A 22,450-nucleotide genomic window follows, 5' to 3' on the forward strand; every position below is an offset into this window, starting at 1 on the left:
ATCATCATCATCACCTTATAAGTGCTCAGCTTCAATTAAATTGAAACATTAAAATGGCTTCTAATCAACACTTAGAAATGAAAGCTGCTGAAGATGTTGCCTTTTAAAATCAGAATTAATTCCAGAGTTCTGTGCCACTCTGCCTACACAAATACTTTTTTTTTTAAAAGAGAGAGGAGAGAGAGAGAGAGAATTTTTTTTAATATTTATTTTTAGTTTTTTCGGCGGACACATCTTTGTTTGTATGTGGTGCTGAGGATCGAACCCGGGCCCCCGCACGCATGCCAGGCGAGCGTATTACCGCTTGAGCCATATCCCCAGCCCTACACAAATACTTTTAAGTATACCAAGTTATTGTGTGGGAAGAAAAACAAAAATTCCTCTCTTCGTTGACCCCAGGGAAACTTTGTGATTAAATTGATAAAGTATCACTTCTTTGAAAGTCAAACTGTTTCCTAACGCTCCATGTAAATCCATACTAGCTGATTCACTTTGATCCATGGTCCTTAATCGAAAATAAGAATTAGCAACATTTATGAAAGTTAAACATGGTTTCTCCCTCACACGAACCCAGCTTCTAAATAAATTGAAAAAAATGAAACACACTTAATGCATAAATATTGTGTTCAAATCACATGATTCTCAAAAAATTGTTAAAAATTAATTTCTTTGACATTTTGTGAAATGAGAGAATGACACACATACTTCTTAATATCAATCGAGATTCTTTGCACAAATGATTTATTTCCTCTAATTTGTTTTTTAGAATACCACAAGGTGAACAAGAGATGGGCAGAAGAAATCTGAAAGTGTTTGAAACTAATAATTTTTGATCATTCAAACCAGTATTGCATTTGGCAAGATCTTAAAATTTGAAGCTTTCTTTGGTTATTGTTAGTGATCTTTGTTTTGAAAATTAGTTTAATTTAAAATCTATCTTCAACTTTAAATATTTTTAAATGTACTTTTTACTGCTGTTAAATATTTTATAGTCATATTTTTAAAAGACTTTTTAAACTATATTTTAAGTTGTAGGTGGACACAATAACTTTATTTTATTGGTTTGTTTGTTTATTATGTGGTGCTGAGGCTCAAACCCAGTGCCACACATGGGTTAGGCAAGTACTCTACCACTGAGCCACAGCCCCAGACCTAAAGGACATTTTTATAAAGATAAGACTGGAACCAAATCCTGACAGTATGAGGTATTACGAGGTATGTATGTCACATTCTATAAAATTATGTCAGGTCATATTTTTTTTCTCTTTTGTGTACTGAGTGAGGATTAAACCCAGGGCCTGGAGTATGTGGAGGCCAGTGTTCTACCATGTGAGGTCAAATTTAAAAGAGAAAAGGTTGAACAAGGGCACTCTGCGTGAAATAAATGTGAATCTTAGAGATATTTTAATTTCAAGTAAAATACATCTATTTCTCTTGACAAAGACTTATATAACAAGACACTTTTTTTGAGAGCTCATTATATTTCTTAGATTTTCTAGCTTAAGTATATTTTCTAAAATTTGGCATGTTGCCAATCATAAGAAAATATTTCAATAACATCGTGGATGCAAAAACTAAAGTTTTCTGAGTATATTGTAACACATTTAAAAATTCAATTGACAAATAGTTATATTTTAGTGATGTATTTATATCTTTAAAGAACCCTTCAAATAATCTTTCCTGGTTTTCTAAGTGATATTTTTGTTGGGCTGTTTTTGTCTTTTTGTGAACAAATTAGTTCTTTCTAGCTATTATTACTAATCAAATCTTTTTGAAAATAGTATTATTGAGATATGATTCACATACCATACAACTGATTCATTTAAAATGTAGAATTCAATGGTCTTCAGTATATTCATAGAGTTCGAACACCACATTTCCATCACTCCAAAAAGAAACACTCTACTCATTAGCAATCACTCTCAACCTTTCCCCAGACCTTGTAGCCTAGACATCCAGTAACTTATTTTGTCTATGAGTTTGATGTTTTGTGCATTTTCATTAAAATGGCATTATACAATATGTACGTTTTGTCATCAACTTCTTTCACTTGACATATTCCCAAGGTTCATCCATGCTGTAGCATTTATCAATACCTCATTCCTTTTCTCAGCTGAATAATATTCATTGTATGGATATATGACTTTTCATCTAACCTTTCATTAGTAGGCAGATATTTGTGTGATCTCCACTTTGGTAATGTTATCAACAATGCTGCTATGAATGTTGTGTATAAGTTTTATGTGAACATGTTTCCATTTATCTTGAGTATATCCCTAAAATGGAATTGTTGGGTCATATAATTAATCTAATGGTTACTCAAACTTTTGCCAGACTGTTTTCAAAAATTGTTGAACCATTTTACATTCCCATCAGTTGTATGTGATGATTCCAAATTCCTCTACATATTCACTAAAGCTTCTTTGTTTGATTACGGTCTTTCCAGTGAATATGACATGGTATCTCATCGTGGTTTTCATTTTCATTTCTCTGAGTCATTAATCCAATCTTAGTTTAAGCCTGAAAAGGTATGCTTCTTAACAACCAAACATACATTTTCTAGAATTTTAAACATTTTTTCTAGGAAATATATGCATTAAATATGTTGATACATGTGCTATCATTTCTACTTAATTCTTTTTTTAAAAAATTATTTAATGAATATTTTGTTTTTTACTTAAAGCAATTTCAAGGTTTTTACCCATTACCAGCAACTTTATTTATTTATTTTTTGTGGTGCTAGGGATTAAATCCAAGGCCCTATGCATGTGAGGCAAGCACTCTAGCAGCTGAGCTATATCCCCAGTCCCTATACTTAATTCTTAAAGTGTGAAGATTGGCTTGGCAGGATAAGAAATTTTGTGGACATGTGTATCTTTCTAGTATAGTAGACTATTCAGTCCTACATACTAAATTGTTGGGCTCCTAAAAATAGCAGTAACTACTATTACTTAGCTGTCTGCCACTTCTTCACATACATTGATCCCTTCAGTTCTTTCCATATCCCTGAAGTAGATATTATCATTCTCATTTTGGGGTTGAAAGAGTAATGTAATTTGGCCAAGGCCATATGTGTAGTAAGAGTTGGAGAAGACATTCAACTAAACTTTCTAATACCAAAGCCTCTGTCAATTATCACGGCCCCACTCTTGAATCCTAAATAATGTTGTCAATTGGGGATGTCATTTGATACAGGACATGAAGGACTCTTTTTAAGTCCTATATGATTATTGTTCCAGGGAATCTTCAAACAATATTTCACAGTGTGATATTTCTTACTGGAATTGGTAGGTTGATAACTTGTTAAATATACTCCAGACTCAAGTCCATGTTAAGTCCTCTGAAAGAAAATAAAGACTTTTGTTTATGGAGTACTTATTCTGTGCTACATATTATGCTAGCACATTTTCTCATTTAATACGCACAACAAGAACATTAAATAGTCTTAAAGGGATTCACAGTCTAGTTGAAGAGATAAAATATATATTTGAATGCATTAAAATAACATAAAAGCCAGGCATGATGGCACACTGTAATTCCAGTGGCTCTGGAGCTGAGGCAGGGGGATGGCGAGTTCAAAGCCAGCTTCAGCAAAAGCAAGGCACTAAGCAACTCAGTGAGACCCTGTCTCTAAATAAAATACAAAATAGGGCTGGGGATGCGGTTCAGTGGCTCAGTGCCCCTGAGTTCAATTCCTGGTACCCTCCCACAAAAAAAAAAAAAAAAAAAGACATAAGAGAGACAAATGGCAATGCATGACTCCATTAAGCATCATGTGATGAGTTTCCAAATGAAACATATAAACATGTGTACTGGGGTTCATGGAGGGTGAATGTCTACTGCATTCAATAGCATAATTTATCTTTATTTGCTAAGCCACTGAACATGAGATTTAGAAACACCCTGAGAAGTCATTTTCTAGTTTGGTTATAGGCCGAACTCCTCTTTATCATCTTAGTAAGGTGGTACTATCTTATTACCAAGAAAGTCCATTTCCATTTCCATAGCACTTTTATTTATAGTGTTATTTACCTTGTTTCATTTCTTTTTGCACCAGCCAGGGAAAAGAACAGACCTAGGAGTGTTATTCCATTTTCCAGATGAGAACCTATAGCTCTGGAAGTGTAATGTTTTGTTTCTGGTCACACAGAGAAGTTGAGGACTGGGGGCCTCCAGTGTTTAAGGGGGTCTCCAGCTGTGTGCCATCTACTCCCAATTCTCTTCCCACGGGGAAAGAACGGCAATCTGTAGCAGTTGGCCATATTCTGTCCACACTGGAGTCATACTTTCCATATTAGCACAGAACGTTTTTTCAGAAATAAATAGAGCATAAAGATGCTTTGTTTTATGGATGTGGAAGCAGTCCTAAGGATGGAAACTCAGAGAAGAAGTAAATAAGTTGGTCACTATTGGCAACCCTTGAGTCACCAGCTTTGTGGAGGATATGATCATCAGTGCCTTTCCGTCCAAGGTGAGGGGAGCTGATACTGGCTGCTTTCCCCTGCTCCCTGGTTGAACTGAGCAGTGCAGAGCACTGATAGGTTATCAACCCCCACCCCACTCCCCAGCCAGATGTGAGCTCAGCCTCCAAACATTTGCAGAAGGGTCTCCCTCTCCTTCACTTTCAGGCTTGTCTTTCTTGACTTCAGTGAGTAGGAGTTTAAAGACCTGCCTGTGTCCTCCCTAAGTCTCTACCAGGAACAGGATTGCTGGGGCTAGTGTGGGACAAAGAACAAAGGCCATCGCTAAAGAAGAAGCAGAGGCCTGTAAAGGGCTCGCCCTTTCTCATGATCGGAGTCTGAGAAGGAGGAGTCCCGGATTATACATCAGACTTTCCCCACTGTCATCCCAGCAGCGCCTATTCTGATGGAAAAGTCAACATGTCCCCAGCAGCCCTGGGGGAGGTGTCACTGGACCCAGCAGTGCCAAGAGATTTCCTTCACTGTCCCTCCATCGGGCTTCAACCGACTCCTCTAGGAAACAATCTGAACCACGAGGAAAATCTGGAGACACATCTCTAGTTAACTACCCAGACTTGGGAGTCAAAAGAAAATAAACTAGTTCTCTTTAAAATTTTCTTTAGATATGAACTAAGGTCATTGGCTTGCAAAATCCAGCAAATGCTTTTATTTATAGTTCAAATTCAGCTACATCTTTTTTTTCTCCTTCAGGTTCCGGTCAACTTAAATACAGAGTAAAGTTCTAGATGCAGTCTGGAAAAGCAATAGAGTGGAGCAAGTAGGAGCATTGCAACTAATTGCAAACCTTGGCAAACACTAAACTCTCTGGATTTCAGTCTCTTCATCTGTAAGATGGAACAGTAGTGGTGTCACACCTGCAGGGCCAAGTGAGAAGTATAGAGTTAATACAAGCTAGCTCACAGAATAGTGCCTGCCTTAGAGAAAGTGCTCAACACATCTTGGCTATTCTGATCTTTAAAAAAAAAAGACAAAAGAGAAAGGAAAAAAGCAAACATTTTTTTCACTGTCTTTATTTTTTAATTTTTCATATACTTAAAATGTTTTCCTTAATTTTTAACACATTCTTATAATTATTGTAACATTTTATTTACATCTGCTTGCTTGTATTTTCATTTAATTCCTGCCAAGAAGTAAATTGAGCTTAAAAGCTTCTTGAGGGTAGAAGGGAAGATGGGCATTAAATATATAAATAAAAGCCTGGTTTTATGTTTAAAAGATATCACTAAAAAATGGGTTCTAAACCAGGCATTGTGATGCACACTTGCAATCCCAGTAACTTGGGAGGCTGAGGCAGGAGGATCACATATTGCAGTCCATCCTGGACAGCTTATCAAGACCCTGTCTCAAAATAAAAAATAAAAAGGACTAGGGATGCAGTTCAGTGTTAGAGCACCCCTCTGTTCAATCCCCAGTACAGCAAGAAAATGAGTAATCAATTAATTAAAAACTTAATTCTAAATTGTAGCCTCTTTCATACCATTTGTTTTATTTATATAATAGAAAATATAATCACTGTTTTTTTTTTATTTCTGTGAAAATGAGTCATTTATTTTATTTTTAATTGACTATTCATATTAGTGCTGTACAATGTAATGTTTTGATCTATGTATACATTATAGAAAGATTTAGTCCAGCTAACTTAAATATCCATGGTGACCACAGTTAATAACATATTTTATATTTCAAAATTTCTTGATGATTCATTTTATTAATTTCAATTACGTATTAGGCTTCCAGAAATTCGCCATTATGGAATGCAAGGCACATTCAAAGTGAAGTGACTTCACCTACAGACGGGGCTCCAATGGCAATCCTCACCCTTATCTCCCAGTCATCAATGATAATGTAGCAGCAGCCTCAATTCTTTTGATATTCTCTTTTTCAAATATATTTATGTTCGTGGATATACTCACCTAGCTGCTAATTTGAAAGAAGGGCTCTGAGTCCATTAGCTTTCTTGGATAAGTAGAAGTCTTCTCCTCCCTCCCGCCAGCAGCCATTGAGCTGTGGAGCTGGGGTGGAATTATATGGGTTGTTAACAGACAGCAGGAGGCTCAAAGAGGCCAAGAATAGGAAAGAAAATGAAAGCTCTATTGCTCTTTTGGGGGGAAAGAGGGGCAAAAAAATACATAACATAAAAATTACCATTGGAACCAATTTTAAGTGTACATTCTGTGGTGTTAACATATTTTCATTGCTGTGCAACCATTACCACCATCTGCTTTCAGATCTTCTTTGTTGCTTTTCCTGGAAGCCCTGTCCCATTTAGGAAACTTGGAAATCCAGAAGGGAACAAAGAAGCTACATAGATAGCCATGTCCTCTTCAGTTTCAACATAGTTTCCCTTCATTGAGATACCTGGTCAAAGAAAATAGAAAACATATATACTTAAAACTTTCCCCTAAACTTTTCATCTCTTTTCATCTTACCATATTTGAATATAATAATCTGAAAAGGAATGTGGATTTTCAGATATATTTTTATATATCCCTTCTATAGAAAATATGAAGCATACGTAACAGGTCTCCACTTGTTTTAAACTTAGAGGATAATCAGGAGATTGTGTGTTCCATCTATATAAAAACCTTCTTCCCAAATCATATAGAATTGTGTAAAGAAGCTTTAGTCTCAGAACATGTGAATATTTATAATATCTTTTTGTTTGTTTACTTTTGTTTTTTTAAATGTTTGCATTCAGAAGAACTTACCAGGCAACCACATAAGTTGAGTGAGACAACCATCCAGGAGAGCTGTGAGAGGTACGACTGAAAGTTCAAATGAAGAAAAAAAGTAATAAAATGAACTTTCAGTGCTTTTGGGGAGTAAAATGAACACATAAAAGTACTGCTGATGACAAATTGGCAAACCCATGGATAATTCGAATACATAGAGAGGTAGAGAGAGAGAAATCTCAGAAACACTGGTCATAAATCATTTCTAAGGAGTCAATTTAAGGAAATGATCAGACAAAGATTAATATCCTAATTACCACAACAATATTTATTAGAGATAATTGGCAGAAAATTTAAAATAAATGTTCAAAAATATAAAGTGGTCAAGTATATTACAATTAATGTATTCAAGATAATATGTAGCAATTACAATTTGTTAGTAAAGGAGTTTCAGGCTGTGTAAAAACAATCATGAGAATTAAGTGTAAGAAGAACATAGTTTTTCTGTGCAGTGTCATTTCAACTATGCAAAAATATGTATAGATAAAAGCTGGTTATATTTGGATATGGGAATCTGAGTTCCCACATCCAGATTCCCACATTCAAACCAATAGGATTTCTTTTTTCATGCACTGAGCTCCATTTTATGAGAAAGAAATAAATCACAAGTAACTGAGTTAATGCGAAGAATTTGTTTAAAAGCGAACATCCCAGGGTGGGTCTGTGGGGAGTGAGTTTATTCTTCTACAGCTCTTTAAAACGGCATGTTTAATGGTGACCCTGAGGCACTTTACACTCTGAGGCGCCTCCTGAATCAGGAATGGTTTTGCTCAGTATGGTATTTAATATGAGGTGAGTATATTGTCATTTAATTTTTTAAAAAATTGGTGGTCTATTATGGAGTGGATATAAATCTTACGTAAACCAATTAGAACACTGCATTCTCTCATCTTTATGGATAATCTAAGACTTACAGTGTTGTGGATGCAAGTTCTATTCACTTAAGGAATTAAATTTTTATTAGTATTTACTTAATTAGTGGATCTTACTTGGCCCCTAACAGACTCCCACAAAAGGGGTGTAGGTCTGAATGATGTGGGTGAAACCGTTTCTAAATGTCTTTAGGCAACATAAAATATCAGCTCATGCCAACTGCAAGGACAATTTCCACCATGAATACATGGAGCCATGAGAAAAGAGACAGACCACCAATGTGTTTCACACAGGCCACTGTGCCTTCCCCACACATCTCTCCCCAGGCGGAACTTCCCAGTGTTACCAATAGAAGCCTGGCTTCCCTCCAGGAAGTGAAAGCCTCCTTTTCATACCCCAAGCTGCCATGTGTTTTGAGTTGAAGTTGACGCTTTAAAGGTTTTGCAAAGTGGCCACAGGGCTTTGCCTGTAGATGAGCCTTTGGACCTGCTTCTGAAGACTACGTCCCTATGGCCATTCTGGGTGTTTTAACAGCTTTGTTTGCAATTAAGGATACATATTTCAACATGGCCTTAGATCAAATATGAACTCTGAATTGAAGAACAAACATTTAAATCAGCTGCCAAAGATGTTTTCCTTCAAAGTATATCCAAAACAGCAGCTTGGCAGCATGTATCCAAAACTTGCAAGAACTCTCTGGCTTTTCAAATTCAGGTATTTTGAGAATTCTCTTTACTGCTGGTGATCTGATACCCGATGGCAGAGCATTCCAAGTGACTTTCCCTTGCTTCTGTATCTTCCTTAGGTTTTGTTCCATTGGTACTTTGTATAACCGTATTCAAGTGAATAAATCACTTGGGTCTACATTAGGCTCCAACTAAGTCAACAGCTGTCCCTGTAACTAAATTCCTCTGGGAGAGGAAGTACTTTCAGTTCAGTGTGTCAGATGGCAGGCATTTTATTGAATGTCTGATGAACAATGTGTTTGTTCCAGTGGGGAAGGAATGAGCCTGGAGAGAAATGATAGAGGCTGTTTACCTTTGAGTTGGATATGGATTCCAAAATACAGTAAGCCCAGTAGCTGACTCTACACTTGCTAAATTTTTGGATGAAAAAGTGACTGTAGGGCTGGGGATGTGGCTCAAGTGGTAGCGCGCTCGCCTGGCAAGCGTGCGGCCCGGGTTCGATCCTCAGCACCACATACAAACAAAGATGTTGTGTCCGCCGAAAACTAAAAAATAAATATTAAAAAAAAAAAATTAAAAAAAAAAAAAAGAAAAAGTGACTGTAAATTACATGATTAAAAATGGTAAAACTGGCCTACATGGGCAATATCCATGGTACAGTCAACTGAGTTAATACAGTGGAAGTTTTCAGAGTGGGGTCAGATTTAAATGAAGGAGTTGAGGGGAGATTTGAACCAGGTCTTCAAGGAATTAAATCAGGCATATTTTTTAGAGTATCTTTTTGTTAGAAAGGGATTATCTCCTTTTTTTGTTTCTTCAATAAAACAATGCAAAAGCACTCTCTCTGGGACAAAATGTGTCCTTCTAATCATGCTGAGGTGTTTCCAGACACAAATATGATAAGGAATTTACCTTACATATTCAGTATAGTTATGCAAATAATTTTTTAAAGTCGATTTTCTAAAAACTCACTATACCTTTGATAAAATGTAACTTTTCTTAACAAAGCAAATTGAAAGTAATCCCTCCTTCAGCTATCTCCATTGTACATTTGTTTTTTTTTCATTAATTTTCTCATTCCATAAATATTTATCAAGAATCTACTCTGTCCCAGACATTGTACTTAGGGCTGGGAATACAAAAAATACAGGATCCCTGACCCAAAGAGGCTTGATGTCTAGGCAATATAAATAATATGCAATTAAAATGTAATTGCATTTTACATTTTAAATATAAAATATCCCTGTTGCATTTATTTATTTAGACATCTGCTTCTGTTTACTTAGATAACTTAATTTGAATTATGTGAGTACGAAGACTGAGATGGATATATTTATAAAATTCCCTAATATCTAGGACACATTCCTATGTGCTTAAATAAATGTATTGAACTTAACATAAGTAAAATCTAGCAAATAACGGAGCTAGAAGTAGGATCGTACTCATTTCTTGCTCATTTTATTATAAAACATACATATTTTTGGAAAATATTATATACATTTAATCCAGATTGATCCAGACCTGAGACCAAAATGTTATGTTTTTAAAATATTTTCATTTTAAAGAGAGTAGTATTACATAATGGAGAGAACTTTGTTATGGTTTGGATGTGAGGTGTCTCCAAAAACCTCACATGAGACAATTCAAGAAGGTTTGGAGGAAAATGATTGGGTTATAGCATTAGTCTAATTGGTAAATTAATCCCTGGTGGGATTAACTGAGGTGGTAGGGTGTGGCTGGAAGAGGTGGGAATTGGGGCATGGCTTTGGGTATATATTTGTATTTTGGCAAGTGGAGTCTCTCTCTGCCTCCTGGTCACCATGATGTGAGCAGCTGTCCTCTACCATCCTCTCCTGCCATTATGTTCAACCTCACTTTGAGCCCTGAGGAATGGAGCTGACCTTGTATGGATGAAGACCTCTGAAACCATGAGCCCTCAAATGTTAGAGTCTGTAAACAAGTCTGGATGGCGCCTGGCAAAATGCCAGAGGGAGTGGTTTGTGAAGTAACGCCAGAGAGCCATTAAGTGTGGAGATTCCTTATTGGTTGACTGATGTATCTAGTTTATGCTAATTAGATAAGCTGTGTGGAATGTATAAATACTGCTCCTGTCCTACAATAAACGGCTCCTGCTCCTGCTGTATCAAAGTACACAAGTTATTCGTCCCCCCCCCCCCCCCCGGACTGCGGCACTCAAATAAACTTTTCCTCCTCTACAATTGTGCTGGTTGGGTCCTTTAGTCACAGCAGCGAAAAAGCTGACCAAAACAAACTTGGAGTTGATACTCAGAAGAATAGCATTTCAGTTCTTGTGCCAAGTGGGTCTTTTCTGAGACTCAGCTTCCTCATGTCTGAAAGGAGAACATAAACAAAATCTAGCTTACACATTTGAAAATAAAATTAGATTAGATAAATGTCTATAAATTGTTTTGCAAACTAAAAAGTAAGATGCAATATTAGTGAATCACAGAGTTCATCAAATAGAGTTCTTGAACATCATGGTAGGCAATTACTCCTTTTTTTTCTGTTCCTCATCTCTACATTGGGGACATGCAGTATCCCCCATCCATGTGACTTTAGCCCTCCTCTACCTCACCAGGTTAGAGCGGAGAGACTGTCTCCTGGGAATTGGGATCTTGTGTGGCTGGCTATCCAGGTGCTGAGAGCTAGTTGCAACAGTGGCCAAAGGATTCTACCAGCTCCTAGCTTTTGCCCTCTTGAGGCCTGGCTATTTATCCTTCCCTTCAAGGACTTGCACTTTCCAGTTTTTACTTTCTTTCTTCTTCTTCTTCTTCTTTTTTTTTTTTCACAAACTTCTTTCTTTTGTTTAATTTAGTCATATCTTTTGTTTCTTTGTGTACTAGAAATGTTAATTAACATAAGCTCTCTCCCAGGTTCATTTAAATTAAGCTTATGCAATATCTAGTGAGTTTTTTATAGATTCATTGTGCACATACTCTTGAAGATCTAAGAGATATGGCTTTCTCATTTCGAGAAGCTCAAAACCATGTGCTATGATTTAGATGTTTCCACCAAAACTCATGTTGACATTTAATCCCCATTGTGGGATATTAAGAAGAAGGAAACTTAATCTAACTAAAATATCTGGAATTGGGGCCTTTAGGAGGTAAATTGGAATAGATGAAGTCATAAGGGTGGAGCCCTATGATTGCATGTGTGGCTTTATAAGAAGAGGAAGAGAATGAGAGCCAAGCCAGCACATGTGCTATCTCACATTGTGATGTTTTCTGTTGTGTTTTGACCCAGAAAAAAGGCCCTCGCCAGATGCAAAGCAAATGCCAGAGACAGGCACTTATTTCTTACTTATTTTATACACTTGTACTTCCAGAACTGTGAGCTAAATAAACCCCTCTTCTTTTTAAATCACCCAGTTTATAGTTTTCAGTTATAGTGACAGAAAACAGACTAATAGATCATGCTTCCCAAACAATCCCACTTTGGGCTGGAAATGTCACAACCACTGCTGCATGTCAGAAGCTGTTGCTGACGGTGTGGAAATCCCCAGGAATGCCTTAAGGTAGTTTGCAGAAAAGTCTTCTGCACTAGTTCTTGGCATCTGCCATTCCCTCTTCTGCTTGGGCTTGTTCTCACTCCAATGAATTCTTTCCCTGTCAATGTCCAAAGTATGTTGGCAGTGCCTCCTTAAAACTGTTGAGTTCCTGGAGCCATGACCTGGTAATGTGTAAAGTCATATTAAATGTAGTTGTGATTCAAGACAGGTTGCCATTCAATATCAAGGGAACTCTCCAGGGAACACACACTAGGAATCCCACTATGGGGTGAGTTGGTTGGGGAAGGCTTCTTGGAAGACTTGGAGTTCCCACTGCTTAACAGAGGATGTGACAGAGAGGCATGAAGTAGGGTACAGGAAATGGGAAAGCAAAGATGTTGAGCTGATAGTGAGTAAAGCTTTTTTTATAGAACTAGAAATGGATAAGAATGGACAGAAGGATTTCTGTGTGTCCACAGAACTGCACAACCAGCAGTACTCTCCTGAGTGAAGCAAACAAGAGTGGGCTGGATGGAAACAGGTATGTGAGACATTGAAACCCACAGTCTTTGTGATGTCCTGAAAGGTACTGGGGCTGTGAGAGCCTTTGGGGGAGCCACCTTCAGCTGTGGTCATCTCTGACCACTCACCCTAGATTGTCAGACAAATATCATTTTTCACACATGTCATGAATGACAATGGCTGAGGAGCACCTGAAAGACTACCGAAAGAAGAGATGGGAATGATAGCATTAGGTCCTATTGCACAGGAGATTGAATGCCAGGGAAAATAATTTGGTATTTCCTGGATATCAGAGAAAAATTACTGATGGATTTTGATTGATACCAGATTAGTATTATCATAAGGTTGTGGACTCTTAGACATAAAAAGGCCCTAAATAAAAATCATTTAACCCTCTTGCTCTCAATATGAAAGAGGTGAAAAAGATCATAGCGGTGTCACTTGGAGATTTTTTTCAAACAATGCCCTCTGCTTGCTCTTTGCAGATTCTGGCATATCTGATAGGGTTGCTGGTGAGAGAAGGTATCTATACATTTCTCCAAATGAACTAGCTGGTTCCTAAGGGTTACATATGGAATTTTCCCATACACGTGGATTAGCCCAAACCCTGGAAACCTGCTTATCTTTCCTGTTCTAAAAAGAGCGCTGAGATGTACAAGTCACCACTACAGATTCCTGCAGGTCTGACATTCTGATCACTGTCCCCTGTTTCTGCAGCCTATTATGGTAATTACTCCCTCCAAGTCTCCACACCTCAATTCCATTATTGCCATTGAAATTAGGAGCCAATTCCATAGCAGTATTCTTTGTCCCCCTGTCTCTGATACAGAGACAACCATGCATCTCTGGACAGCTTTCTAAGAATGATGATTTTTCTCTCACCAGGGCATTTCTTATTTGGGGAAGCTTCGTGGGATCTTTCTGAGTCAGGGAAGAGGTGGGAAAGAAAGTAGAGGTGGTTACACAGGTTGCACATAATAGATCCATTCTAACAATTCAATCTCTCTAAGCTTTTGGACTCCTTGTTCTTTCAAGGACAGTTGTGGTATTTTAGCCTCATTTACTGGCTCCTTTAACCAGGTAAGGAAACTGTTCTGCAGTAGTCCTTACCCTTAGGGGTTATTAGAAACATCTGGAGCAATTTAAAATTTTGTGATGCTCTGATCACACTCCAGAAAAATGAAATCAGATTCTCTGTGAATGGATCTTAGCATCATTAGTAATTTTCAAAGGAGGTTCCAATGTGCTGCCAAGGTTGAGAATCACTGTGTTAAGCTTAGGTGAGTGTACTCATGTCAATACATCAACCCCAGGCCACCTTATATTTTATGTTTCTTGGTCTAGTCTGTTTCTACCCATGCATTCTCAGTCCATTTTGTGCTTTGATAAAAATATCTGGAACCAAATAATTTATAATAGGCAAAAATGTATTGAGAAGTCCAAGATCAATATATCATCTGCAGAAAGCAGGAAGCAGAAGAGCAAATAGGAGAACTCTCTATCCTCATGTGATAGAAGAGTGCTAAAAAAAAAACCCACTGCTAGAAGCCCTTTTTATAGTGGCATTAATGACCCAAATATCTCCTATTAGGCCCACCTCCCAACACCATTGCATTAGAGATTAACTTTCCATCACATGAGTTTTGGAGAAGACCAAGGATTCAAAACATTGACCATGTTTCTCAAGACCCTGCTTGTGTGGACTAAACTGTGACAGTTTTATTCAAGTTTATTTTCCCTTCCTGATTCACTTGAGAAATCAATAAATGGTATTTTCCCCTAATGTGTGCTTTAATCCAGTATATATAAGAATACAATATTTTGCTAGATTAAGCATTCATGAATATTTTTGGATCCTTTGGAATTGTCAAGAAGGATGGAAATTTTAGATTTGTTACTTAGGAAGACTTCTTTAGAGTGAGCCTTATTTTATAGTGAATATTCTCAATGGATGAGTACGAAAATTAAATGTTTTTACTATTTAAAAGTGAGACTAGCCTTTATACTCAAAATCGGAATGTGGACACAATTCTTGATCTCAATGGGAAAAATAGTATTGACATTCAAGTTTTTCATTTTTCACTCATTTTTAAGCTTCCCAGGATAGGAATACTAAGTAATCCATAAAAAGTAAAAAAAAAAAAAATGAATTCCAAATAGCTTTCTGAGTTTTCTAGCACCTAAAGCAAATAGGTAGACTGTGACTTGCTATTCTGCGATACAAACTGAAGTAATCATTACCAAAAAACAAGAAGTTAAGTAACAAGTAAGTTAGTCATATTTACTACAACTGTCACACTATATTTTGTTAAGAAACTATGATTCAAAGAACTACTGGTAGGTATCTTGAAAGATAACTACTGTATGAAACAACTGTACCTGTGGTCTTATTCAATCTGTAATGAAGGGTGATAAATTTCCATTTTACAGATGAGGAAACAAACCTCAAAAAATTAACAACTTGCCAAAGTTGTCAGGTTAGTAAGTGGGGGATTTGAGTCAGGAACTCAAGTCTGCTTGGCTCTAAAATCTAGGTTCTTTCCAGTGCATCCTAATGTTATCCTCAGTGAGGAGGGACAGCAGTAATGACAACTGCCTAGATCTAGAAGAGGGTGAATTTCAGCTAAAATGGACAATGGACGAACTTGATGAAGCTAAAATGGACAATGGATGAACTTGGGGAAGTTAATAAACAACCAATCAAGAGCAGCCTAATGGAGCAGTGACTGGCTGTGTTCTATGAAAACAGAAATAGGAAAAGCCTATCCTTAAACAAAATTTTTTGGGGTCAGTTATTTCCCTGGGTGCTTGAAAATCCTGGTGCTGGCCCTGAACAGTGGCACATGCCTATAATTCCAGTTACTTGGGAGGCTGAGGCAGGAGGATCACAAGTTTGAAGTCAGCATGGACAACTTAGACTCAATCTCAAAAATAAAAAATTGGGGCAATCTCAGCAGCTCGGGAGGCTAAGACAAGAGGATCAAGGGTTCAAAGCCAGCCTCAGCAACAGTGAGGCACTAAGCAACTCTGTAAGACCCTGTCTCTAAATAAAATACAAAATAGGGCTGGGGATGTGGCTCAGTGGTCGAGTGTCCTTGAGTTCAATCCTTGGTACCAAAAAATAAAAATAAAGTAAAATAATAAATAAGAAATTGGGAATGTAGTACAGTGTTGAAGCAACCCTAGTTTCAATCCCTAATATCGCCAAAATAATAGTGATAATAATAATAGAGATTCTCATATTAAAAAATATTTGTAAAGTCACTATGAAAATACCTTTGGAAAGTAGTGCACACTTAGCCCTGTTTGTCTATTAATTACTTTTTGTTAATTAGTATTTGAAACTTGTTTTCCCTAGGACAGTTAAATTTGGTATAGAATGGGAAGAAATGCTGAGCAAGGAAAGAAAGTTTTGATACTCTGGAAGGTGAAAGAAAATTTTAGAGGAGAAAACTATGCAAGGTCAGCAGGTGGGGTATGCAGTCAGGGAATCTCTGCTTTTGCCAGTACAAGGGAATTGAGGGATGAGGTCTACAAAAGGGGTTTGTACAGCCTGTTGTATAATTTAGCTTACAGTCAATTGCAATGGCCTGGGCCTATAGTCCCAGCTATTCTGAAGGCTGAGTGAAGTGGGGGATCACTTGAGCCTAGTTTGAAGTTTGAGACTGGCGAGAGCAACATAGTGAGAACTTGTTAAAAAAAATAAATAAATCAGCAATGAATTAGGGGCTAAGACACACATTTGATGGGAAATTAGACTGGGATCTGAGAGTGCTAATTCATCTTGGTAATGTCCTGCTTACCTTGGGAATGGGTTGAAGGCCAGAGGCTATTGCTTTCCCTAAAAGGAGACCTTGGGAGCCTGGCTGTTGATAACAGGAAATCCAGGCAGACTGGAAGATTAGAAGAGTCTGGAGACTTGTAGCACAGGTGGGAGCTGCTTCCTGGAGTAAAGGGGAAGTCAAGGAGACAACAGGACAAGACCACCAGAACAGGAAAGACATGCAGAGGAGGAGGAAAACTCAGAAACTGAGTTCCATGCTTATATAAGAAAGAAGGAGAAGGAGAAGGAGAAGGAGAAGGAGAAGGAGAAGGAGAGGAAGAAGAGGAAGAAGAGGAAGAAGAAGAAGAAGAAGAAGAAGAAGAAGAAGAAGAGGAGGAGGAGGAGGAGGAGGAGGAGGAGGAGGAGGAAGAAGAACAACAACAACCCTGGTGCTGTGTAATAAGGAAGGATGTTTCTGAACAGAGCTAGGGACGGTGAGAGGCTGCCAGAGGCTTCCTGGTGTGCTCTGCTTGACCTCCCACTTGACTCGTGGCACCTCGCCTGTGATGGAGACCATGTGCCACTCCCAGGCCTCCACTTGTGGAGTGTTGAAGTGTTAGTCCCATAATCCAGCCTACAAGTGGCCAGTAAGATGGGTGCATGGGGCACAGTGCAAATTCCAGCCCCTTCGATAAGTAACCCATGGTCTGGAGTTTGGCCTGATCAAAAGGTGCAGACTAGGATTAAGATTCCAGATAAGTAGAATGAGTGTCTGGGGAGAGGCTCATTAAATCTTTGAGGCCGAGTGTGTTAACTTGTGGTCTTTATTTAACCCACACAGAGGCAGGATTCTTTTCTATTTCAACTCAGTTTAGTGGGCAGCCTGTCTCTTGAATGGCCTGAAATATAAATATTGTGTTCACTAAAGTGAGGTATTTCCCCTCGCCATGCCAAAGCCTGGTTTTTGAATCCTCTCTGGGAAAGAACTCTAAATACCATAAATGTTTTGTTTAAAACACACATACATACACACACACACACCAAAAAAAAAAAAAAAAAAAAAACAATTTATGTTATCTGCCCCTCATTTGTATCTCCTAATGAAACTGATCATCTGCCCCTGTCTACTTGTTGGCAATGTAAGTTTTGAGGATCTCATCACAGGAAACTTTGAAAATGAGAAAATAATCTCAGATATTCATTATTTAATTATTTTTTTACTTACATGCATGTAAGTACAATTTGGATAAAATAGATAAATACAGGAAAATGAGATGTTCTAGAAAGGAGACATTGTGATATGGATTGTGCATCCTGATTCTCAAGACACTCCTCAGAGACACAAAGAAAGAACACCTATAGGAGTCCTAGATATAGTTCCAGAAAACATAGATTTTCATGGAACAAGGATGGACATAAAATGTGTCTTTTATTCTTTCCTAAAAGTGTTGCTTTTTTTTTTTTTTTTTGGTACTAGTGATTGAACCCAGGGGTGCTTAACAACTAAGCCACATCCCTAGCCCTTTATTATTATATTTTAATATATTTTATTAGAGGCAGGGTCTCACTGAGTTGCTTAGCACCTCATTTTTGCTGAGGCTGGCTTTGAATTCACAATCTTCCTGCCTCAGCCTCCTGAGCAGCTGGGATTACAGGCTTGTGCCATCGCCACGAGCAAGGGGCTCCTCCTTCTTGATGAAGCAAATATGAAACACTCTCATCTAAACTTGTGTGATACTTGTTGTAGAGCCAGAGGTGGAAAAGCACATTTGCTGGATTTATTCACCAATACTGTTAGTTCTCTAGTTTTCTCTATAAATTTACCTAGAAATATATAAAATAATGAAAATTGGTGATTCTCCAAATATTATCACTACAGATCTTCAAGGAATACTTTTGAAGGAAGAAGTTACCCTTAGCCTAAGAAGGACCAAGTTGAAAGTCTGAATAGGAAATTGTTTAGATTGATTCATTAACTGCTTTAATAATGATAAATTATTTGTATGCAGTTATGTGACTTGCATGTCTTTTCTTGATTAGCTGAAAAATGAAATACCAACTCAGAATTTTGTATTTCCAAAGATTACACCACTTCTCATCTCAGCCACAAGACAATTCCATGTTAGGTAAGTTTCACTTGATTAGAGAAACTAAAGGAAGAAGTAATAATAGTTAATTGTCTATGAAGAAAAACACATTTATTTTTGCCTCTCACTGTTTTTAATTTTTAAATTATTTTTCAATTGTCAAAACATGCAAAGTAGACATGATAATATAATTAACCCTCTTGCACTCACTACTCCCAGCCATTATAAGCCTCTACCAACTCACCTTTACTGATTTTGAATAGAAAATCATTTCATTTCATCCTTAAATACTTTAGTATGTTCTAGAGTTCATTTAAAACCCAAGTAATGAGCAATAATTCCTAATATAAGAATCTTTGAAAAATACCCTCTTTCAAAAAAGAAATCTTCATTTAAAAAAGGGAGGGATCCCTCACTCTTTTAAATAAATGTCTAAGCGGGGCTAGTGCTGTGGAGGGGCATCTTTGTAAATGATTTTGCAAATTCGACTTTGCTCCCAACCCTACATAGCAGGATTCGTTCTTTTCTTTAAAGGTAAATAGGGACTGATTCATATTTAAGCCATGCCCCCAAATCAGTAGCTTTGCAGTAGGGGGGTGGCAGTAGGCATGCTTATAATCTTTAATGAAAACCACAACTTCATTTGAAATAGGGAATTTGATATGTTTCTATTACGTTAGTGTTTTATAACTTTCTGCTGCTCTAACAAAAACCTGGAAGTTTACATGTTCCTGGTAACCACATTGCCCTTTAAAACTTGAAATAAACAAAATCTCTTTGATGAGTGACCCATAGTGTCATAACTGGCAGGAAAAGTGTAATGAAAGGAGCTGGCAAAAACCATGAAAGTTTTTTTATGGGACAAATGCTACCAAAATAGACCCACAGACTTCTGCTAGGTGATGCTCAGAAAACAAATGTGTTTCAATACATCTCTTAGGAAAATCAAGCTGAAGTCATATGTCAAAGATTGCTCAGTGCACTTTGTTGGTTATGCACAGGCAGAGCTTGGGGTTGCATAACTGAGCCACGTTTTATTCATTTTGTCCTTCAATGTTATTTGGGGCCACGGTGTTCTTCTTATTTATATTTGGAAATCAGCGCTTAAACCAGGCATTGGCCTTTCATTGTAAATAACAAGGCATCACGTTCTGTTTCCCCAGGTGAGCAGCTTTTTCAGTGCCTTCTCCCTGCGCTCAGAAAACCCAGGATCCTAACTCCTGTGAGAACCTGTCTAATTTAAGCGCTGCCAAGAAAACATGAAGTAGTTTATCCTACACCACAGTGGAGGTTGAGTGGATTGTGGGGCTGATCAAAAGGGATAATAGGTTGGAGCACCAAATAGAGCTATAAGAAAATTCATTTCTCAATAGATGTCTGCGTGTTTTGCACCTGGCTTGGGGTTTCTGTTTAATTCCCCAATAAATATGGCTGGATCAATTTTTCAGGTAGTTTAAACGCAGTAAGAAGTGTCAAAAAAAAAAAAATCAGAAAGTGAATGGCACCTAGCTTCCTTTTGTGAAGATGGCTATCAGTACTTTGAGACCTCGCCTGTCTTCCTTAACTCCTGGGAACGTGCCTTCGTTTAGGTAGTGTCTGAGGATTAATTGGCAAGAAGCTGTCTCCTGATATTGAATTTCTTCCTTCCCAACTGACAAGTAAACACAACTCCCACAGTCCACTGTGCCCCAGAGGCTGGTCAACCGGCCTGCAGACCTGCCTTCCTCCACGCACCTACTTGCCCTTCTCAGGGACTAGAATTGCGGTTAGAAAGAAAAACAATGGCCCTCACTGCCACCGTGTAGAGTGGCAATGGGAGGAAACGACAGAGACACAGGAAGCGGGGAGAGAGGGTTGCTTATACAAACAAGCCCAGGGAGGAACAGACTATGAAAACAAAGGTGAAGCTGGGAGAAAGCCGGCAGGGCCACAGAGAATGTGGCCAGGGGAGGGGGCCACCAGGGGGGACCTAGGTGCTGCAGGGCCCTACCTCCATGATCCAGTTTTCAGGGGCTCATGAAGTATGAGGCAGCAGAGAGGCCAAGAAAGAAACAGGACATACCAACCCCTGGGTTTGGAATCTCCGGGTAGGGCACCCCAGTCCCTGCAGGAATCAGGAACGAGCTGCCCAGCCCCTCCACACCACCCTTCCTGGGCTCAACCCTGGGGGAGTATTCCCAGCCAGTACACAGCTCTAATACTGTGATGGGGAAGTATCTGGAAACTTGTCAGGTTTTCTTCATGGCCAGTCTCCCGACTGATGCCCTGTCTTTCCTGGTTCAGGGGCTGGCTTCTCTGGGATGGATAGCTGCTCACCTGCTCCGTGTTGGCTTTCCCAACGTGCCTAGGAGATGTCTCCATTAAGGAGTGTGTGCTCTATTATCATACTGGTTGCTCTCCCTGGCTGTGATCCAGGGCAGCAGCACAGGACCTGCACTTAGCAGTCACTCTGTGAAGACAGCTGACATGAGGTTAATTGAACTTCCCACCTGGATTCTTACTCCCAGTAAAATACTCTTGACCTTTGCTTTCCAATGCTGACCCTTCTCTGATGCCCCTCTTGACCACTTGAAGCACTATCTTGCCTTTTTGTCCAGAAACTTCTAAACAAGAAGACCAGGAGTGTTCCAGTAGAGCAATAAGGAAACCATCTGCCGCCTCCCTGTTTAGCATGTTATGAGTAGGTCCACTGTTTGGAGAGTCCTGCCATCTCCAGTATTCCTGTGTACAGTTAGTCTTGAAAGATATACCACCCCCACACCAATGCAAGTGATTCAGACAGGAGCATGCCCAAAGGTGACCCTGGGCAGAAGCAGTGACTAGAACTGCCCTCTTTCCATCAGCCACCACCAAGACAGGCAACACATTTTTTATATGCATTATTTTGGGAGGAGGGGGCTATTGCTGTTTTCTCATTGTGGTATTAATAAAAGCTTTCTTCTTGACAGGTAGATGGAGCCTTGAAGATGGTGCTCTCAGAGTAAAGGTAGGATTAGTTGAGTCCTGATGAATGTGATTCAGAACAGAATTACTCCCTCATAGAGGCCTTCACTTTGGGGGAAATCTCTCCATGAGCTCTGAAAAAGCTAATTTAAGCCTCATATTTTGTGATTTCCTTTATTTTGCCTAACTTGTCAGTGACATCTTAATAGGCATACAAAGTTATAGTGAAGGTATGGAGAAGGTAGGAGATGGGTCAGGAAAGGGAGGCAAGACCTACCTCATGTTCCTGCATCCTCCCCAGTGTCTCTTGGAGGAAGAAGAATTTTACAGAGGGACCTCAGTAAATAGCAGCCATTGTATGCCATTTACTGTGACACATAGTGGAACACTCAGCTCAAGGAGCAGCGGTCAACTGATCACTTAAGGTAAATATGAGACAGGGAAATGATGCTTGGGTGACAGAAAAAACTGCCACTGAAGTCACAAGTTAACTGTGTGATTAATTTTTAAATGTGTGGCCCTCTGATTAAATTACAAAGTCCATGTGGGCAAGGATTATGTCCAGAGTTATATTCAATAAAGAGTTGTGAATTGGTGAATAAATAACTCATAAAAGTACTGACTCTTAAAAATGTTCTTATTTTTAAAAAACACCAAAACATTGTTTTGACTCTCATCTCTCAGCTAAGCTTTAGATAGGCATGAAGAATAATGTAGAGGAAATAAATGAAGCTTCCTCAGTATGATGTACTTTTCTGTTATAGTTGCCAAAATTTATAGGGCTTGCCTGCATAACTTAGCCCTGTAAACAGCTATTTTCATTCATCATTCTATAAATTAGGCCTTGTGTAT

The 22,450-nt window shown here is 38.4% G+C and overlaps 1 long non-coding RNA gene across 3 annotated transcripts; it reads right to left on the reverse strand.

Moving 5' to 3' along the window:
- Positions 1-5,104: 5,104 nt before the first annotated feature.
- LOC124102391 (uncharacterized) lies at positions 5,105-22,049 on the reverse strand. Of its 3 annotated transcripts, XR_006854861.2 has the most exons (7): positions 21,876-22,049; positions 11,036-11,123; positions 9,125-9,317; positions 7,190-7,246; positions 6,627-6,839; positions 6,395-6,493; positions 5,105-5,335 (listed from the first exon to the last, which is right to left on the reverse strand). It is a non-coding gene; the product is annotated as an uncharacterized LOC124102391 (long non-coding RNA). The 3 variants fall into 3 exon arrangements; XR_009228126.1 differs by lacking the exon at positions 7,190-7,246; XR_006854862.1 differs by lacking the exon at positions 9,125-9,317 and having other exon boundaries at positions 21,876-22,048.
- Positions 22,050-22,450: the final 401 nt, after the last annotated feature.

Source organism: Marmota monax, unplaced genomic scaffold (genome assembly GCF_021218885.2).
Source record: "Marmota monax isolate L192 unplaced genomic scaffold, Marmota_monax_Labrador192_F-V1.1 WCK01_AAM20220418_F8-fsc00198, whole genome shotgun sequence".
Classification (NCBI taxonomy): Eukaryota; Metazoa; Chordata; class Mammalia; order Rodentia; family Sciuridae; genus Marmota; species Marmota monax.